We start from the raw sequence: 6,000 nt of genomic DNA on the forward strand, positions 1-6,000 counted from the left end.
TTCTCCTGGTAACAAAGTACTTACCCAAAAAAAGCGGTAATTCCTGTTTGTAAAACGCATGCTGCAGCAGCATTTTATGTTTTACGTTCGACTTTGTATACAAAGAGCACTCTGCCACCCTGAAGCTTCTGGTTACTCTAAAATATTTTGTTTATTAGTATGACATACTTACTGCAGAAAAGAAAAATACCTATGGCGAAAGTTACAGTCAGCAAAATGGTTTTGAAAACAATAAATTCGCAGGTGCCAACGCAATGCACACAACCAAAAAGAATGGCTGTAGGGCCACGGTAGTTACTTAGACAAAGATGTTCCAGGCTTTCGCTGCGCCGGTGTAGGTCGTGGCTACTCCTAGTTTCAAGCGTGTCGACTGCTTAGCTTCCCCATGCCCCCTACTCTCCACTATCTCGGGGAAAGAAAAGCCCTGCTTGCCGTAACGAAAACTCTACTTCATGTGTGCGACTTTATGGCCTTTACAACAGACGTCTACACAATAATAACCAACAACCAATTAGTAGCTGTGCTCTCCGACGTAGGAAATGTTACTAGGCGAACGAACACTCCGACTTGATGTGAAGAAATATTTTGATACTCGAAATAACATCGTACCAAATCTGTGCTTGTGGACACATGCGTTGATGCCTTCATTTTTTGCGAAATAACACCCCAAAAATGATTGGCCCAGCCAACTTTAGACAAGTCAATAGAAAATTTCGTTTTCTGGCACATTTATTAAAGAAGCGTCATTGCGTTTTGTACACTTCGTGATCACACTTTGAGAGACTCAGGAGAAAAATAAGCAAAGTAAGACAGCAGTGTTTCAAAAGACCCTTCCGAATGTAATTTTATGGTCTAAAGATGTGTCACTCTGGGCTTAAAATGCCGGAAATCTTTGCCCGAAGGTAAGATTCACCAACTCCACTGGTGAAATGTGCTGCTGCCAAGCCCAGAACGCTGGTTCTTTTTCCGGCCATGGCAGCCTCTTTTCTGATGGAGGGGAAAAACGAAAACGCTCGTGTCGAAATTTCGGCGCACTTAAGGAACTCCAAGTGGTCAACATTATTCCCAAGACCTCGACTACGGCGCACCTCATAAACGACGTATAGCTCCGGCGTGTTAAACCGCCCAATCACCCCTCGCAACATCTTCTCCGGATTACGCATTAAGAAAGAGCCACAGTGCAAATTAAGCGTGTGGGAGTAACAATACATCGCTGCAAAAGCTCTAACGCGTAGGAAGGTGTGGTAATTTAAGAATGGGCGTTTTAGCAGCTTGCTATTTAGTGAAATTTTGACATACCTGGAACACAGGCCACTTGTTTTTTTTGAAACAAGTATTGCTGGTCCAGGTTCTTTCAAGAAAGTCTTCTGACATGTTCAATTGCAACCTACTGTTGTTTCACCGGGATTGCACCGTACGAAGAAAAAGTCAAACTGCAACCATGCTACTATTTAGGTAAATTCGACAAGTGTGTTTCAAAAGAATGTGTGGTTGTGAAATTTTCATTTTATTTAGTACGCAATTTTTACTACGAAGCAGTATACCTCTAATCAGCCAAGGAAATTTTCGTGCCCGCGTCATCAGAAAACCTCCAGGCTACTACTGGCTACACAAACATACATCCAAGGCTACTATTGGCTACTGGCTACACCCTGGCTACACAAATACACTGCTTTCATCGTCAGGGATCGAACCTTGGCAGCGTGGAGAAGAGGAGCGAGAGCCTGTTGTCTTGCCGACTAAGCTGCTCCCGCATGTGCAGAAGGAGGACACAGACGGTTGTTTGTTTTCAGCGTCTGGGGTCGGGGAGGGCGCTTTGTACGGCGATGCATGAAACAGGAGTGATGAGGAAGCATTGAGAAAGATGACGCCAAAGACGTGGTGTCACCCCCAACCTCACGCTTCGAAAGACAATAAAAGTTGCCGCCAGAAACGGCGCGTTCCAAACTGCGCAGTAAGGTGCCGGCACGAGCGACATGAAAGCAAGCAAAGAAGGAACAGAACTCCCGATCACGCTGTTTAGGCAGGGGGGCGCGCGAAAGCTGTGAAGGCGAGAAATTTGAATCGCTTTGGACAAACCTCCGTTAAATTCTTCAAGCGAGGAGTGAGACAGAGAGGCGAAGAGTGTGATGGGTGGTAGCAATGATCCGATGCCACGTGTTTCTATTCAAGCGGCGCTGCATGGGTAATCGTTGTGGGTGCAGTTTACAGCTTCGCAGTCCAACTACCTCCACAGGATTGATCAGAGCCAATTTTTTTAAGTGCTCCTACTCACCATTTTTTACGGCTCCGCCACGTACATCACATTGTCATATTTACAGACGTCGCATTATTGTCAAAAAATCACAGGGTTTCACACCCCCAAAAATTAGTTGAGTTGTTTACTGTACTGGCAGCGTGTTTTTTGTTGTTGATAAGAATAGCCATTGGCAGTGCACACTGTACTCTTAACGAAATCATCTTGTACGTACCTTGCGGTCGCCCTCACGTTTCTTTAGTATATGTGCCGTTGGGCTTACCCCAACCCAGGCTCAATAGTTACCCTTTCATACTCGAAGAGTCCCAAAAAATATCGAGAAATGTGATATTTAGCTTCGGTGTATTTCTAACGCGATGTGTAAATTTTGGAAACCGTATATAAGTGAATGTCTGCTAAGGTCCTCTGTCGGTTCTGTGTACGCCGGATACAAATATTTCACCTTGTACATATAAAATTTACACGCAACAAAGATTGGGGGTTCATCAAAAGTTATTCGTGTAAGGCCAATTTTATGCCTTTGAATTTAGGGAACTTTAGGTTTAAAGATGTGGATGATTTTTTTTCGTAGCTCATCGTTTTATCAGGATACCATCACCAGACATATTATCTACCTGGGTCTTCTGCCAGCTACACTTCAAATTTTCGCAAAACTTTAACGTCAGATATGCTTTTCAAGCTACCCTCCTAGTTTCACAACTGAATATTGTCCTGTTCTGTGTAAAATAATTAGGTAGGTTGCAAAATTCTTAAATTGGCAAATGCAGCACTGCATGTCACTTAAACATACATAACTGAGACGATCTTCAGAATTTTTTACTTCATCGTTTTTTATTGGTTACTCGTTAGCTGCCAGGCTTGTCCTAATAGATTAGTTTACATAATTAAACTTCTGAAACCTTTTCGCACACATGTGTTTCTGCAGTATATCATTGATTAACTACTTTGATTTGTTTGTAACCTAACTTTTAGGGGACTTGAAAAACACTTCGGCCGTTGTATCTATGTCTCCTTATTTTATGCTTGCATCACGTTATAAAAAAGAAATTTGTAGACGTAATTCTCGAATAAGTATCCCTTGATTTAAGAGCATCCAAAGTAATCGGTATGGCGCGAATTGATTTAAGCATGGCTGAACTTAGAAATTTTGGAGTTCCAACAGTGCTTCCCACAGTAACATTCAGACTGTACGGAGCTGACGACCGACCCTCGTTAGCCGCAAGGAACACCACACCGAGGAATAAGCTGAGACTGAAACTGAGCGAAGAAAAAAGTGCGGAACGAGCGCAATCCTGTGGATAACTGCAAAAAAAAATTAAGCATGCAAGCGTAACTTTAGAGTGAAAATTAAAGCTGTGAAGTGCATCGCAGTGACCTTTATATTGTTAACCTTTATAGTGTGTTACCTTCATAGTGTGACCTTTATAGTGTTATTTTTTAGAGGGACTGTGGCTGGCGCCCTCTCTTGACTAATTTGAGTACTCGCCTGGCGTTGATACCGTAAGTAGTCACGAGAGTTCGCCGCTGTTCCTTTAAACGCCTATAAAAGAACACTGCATTGAGTTTTCAGTAATTTGTGGTATTCAATGCGGTAATTCCTTAGTTTTTTTTCTGCGTTTTAAGTTTTTGTGTACTTATTTTCGGCGTCGAAACGGGAGCCTCCGTGTCAACGGCGCAGTGCGCAACTTTGCGTCTGAGCAGCGCGTGCCTGTAGGGCCCAATGTGATTGACATCGGCTTCGTAACGCGAGGTACCCAGATTCAATCACAGGTGAAACGGGAGATTTTTCGCAACGTTCTGATTGAGCGCTTGACCTTGCGTTATCCGTTACGCAACTACGGAGGCTAGATGCCGTGACCCCGGACGAGCTACGGCAAGCCCTTAAGTGCTCCGCAGTTATAACGATGTTGCGTGTAATGGCCCAGAATCATAGAACACTTGCAATGGCAGCTGCGAAATATAATTCCGCTGTCGTTTTCCCACATTGACGCCCACGCGGTAGTGTACACGATCAACACAGAATATGTTTAGTGGCCTAGAGAATGCAACCGAGAGCAGTGCAACGCAATTGGCGCTTTAATGCAATGGTGCGGTGGCAGTGCGAAGAAAGAGCGTTATCAGACAAAGGTTATTGTTGGTCCGACGAAGTCAGATACTTCTAGCGCCTGCGCTCGTTGTAAGAATCCAGGTTTACCATTTGTGACGCAGATGCGTTTGCTAAAATTTAGGCTTTAACGCGCAATTTCGGAATTTTTTACAGCACGAGGGTAACTGGAATGAGAAAAAATGCCGGTCATCAGAAAAAACTGTTCTCACAACAATTGTAGCAATGTGTACCAAGTAGCTAGCGAAGGTTCAAGTGCTTGCTCAAATAATTCTTAACTTTTGACGTCGCAAGGCTCAGTCTCAGATATTTTTTTCGTCACTAAAATACATTCCGAGAGAAAATATTTAACCACATCGTTTTAATGGCATATTTCTAGAGGTAATGTTTTCTGTGATTCTGCAGTAGGTAAAAAACACGCTTCTCCAATGTTTTCGCGGAGTTATAACCGTATAATATTGAATCTTTTAGGCATTTAACGAACAATGCAAATACAGTCAAACCCGGCTATAACGAACCCGGATAGAGCGATTTATGCCATATATCGAACAAAAATATTTCAGTTACGGAAATACATGGGAAACATATTCCTTATAACGAAGTTCACATCCGATATATCGAACTCTGCGCGCCTAGAATGTCCGCCGAAATGCATGGTCTCGGAGCGGCGATTGAAATGTGGATTGGCCGCGACCACGGAGCAAGAGTTGCGACTTAGACATTGCGTCTCGCACGGAGCGACATGACGCCCGACACTTCCCGTAACTGTTTCCGGCGCGCGGGACTCACGACGGAACCCGCGCAGTCAGCGAGACCCGACCAAGACGGCAGCATCGGTGAACTGTGGGAAGAGCTCCCCCACATTCCCGATGATGTCGCGAGTGAAAGCCGTCTGACACTTATAATGAAGCGCTTTCAGCAGTCAATGTGCTCCGCCAATGCTTCTTATATTTTGGAGGACGCGGACTCGAACTGGTGCAAATAATGTTTCGTGTAGAGAATGCTATGCTTGTTGAAGCCGCCAAAACGAAAGTGGGAGCAAAAATCACCGCTTTTTTTTTTTTTTTGCAATGTAGGCAGTTTAGGCGGAAAGTAGCTTTAATACTTGCAATAAATGGATTATTTTGGTAAGGTAACGGCGACTTTAGTGTTCGTTTTTGCATGCGGGGAAGGTGGAGTTGAGGAGGGGGAGGGTGCTTCCGCGGATTGCGAACTTGTAACGATAAGTTCGTTATAGGCGGGTTCGGCTATATCGAACTATTGGATATATTGAACTAATCGCGGTGCATATTGCAAATCGCTATAAACGGGTTTGACTCTACAGGTAAGAATAATCCGATTTATTACCAGCAATGCTTAAGGACCTCAGAATAAGGCATGTTGCAAGTCCTGCGAAAGAAGTTTGGTGAATCGGTGTTTAATTTAATGTTTAATACCACAGAAATGTTCCGAGTCTTACATGAGGAGAATGCTCAGCACGATGACCCCTTAAAAAGCGCAAATACTGCTCTATCAACGAGGATTATTTTATTTCGGAGGTATAATTTGAAATCTTTTGAGCGCGCACGTCTTTAGCGTTGGAGTGGGGTTTTTCTTATTTTGTGTCTATTTATTATTGGTCCTCGAAGATGAAAAGCCG

The sequence above is a fragment of the Haemaphysalis longicornis genome, unplaced genomic scaffold (genome assembly GCF_048455015.1).
Source record: "Haemaphysalis longicornis isolate Haplotype H1 unplaced genomic scaffold, Haemaphysalis longicornis Haplotype H1 scaffold_9, whole genome shotgun sequence".
NCBI classification, from domain to species: Eukaryota; Metazoa; Arthropoda; class Arachnida; order Ixodida; family Ixodidae; genus Haemaphysalis; species Haemaphysalis longicornis.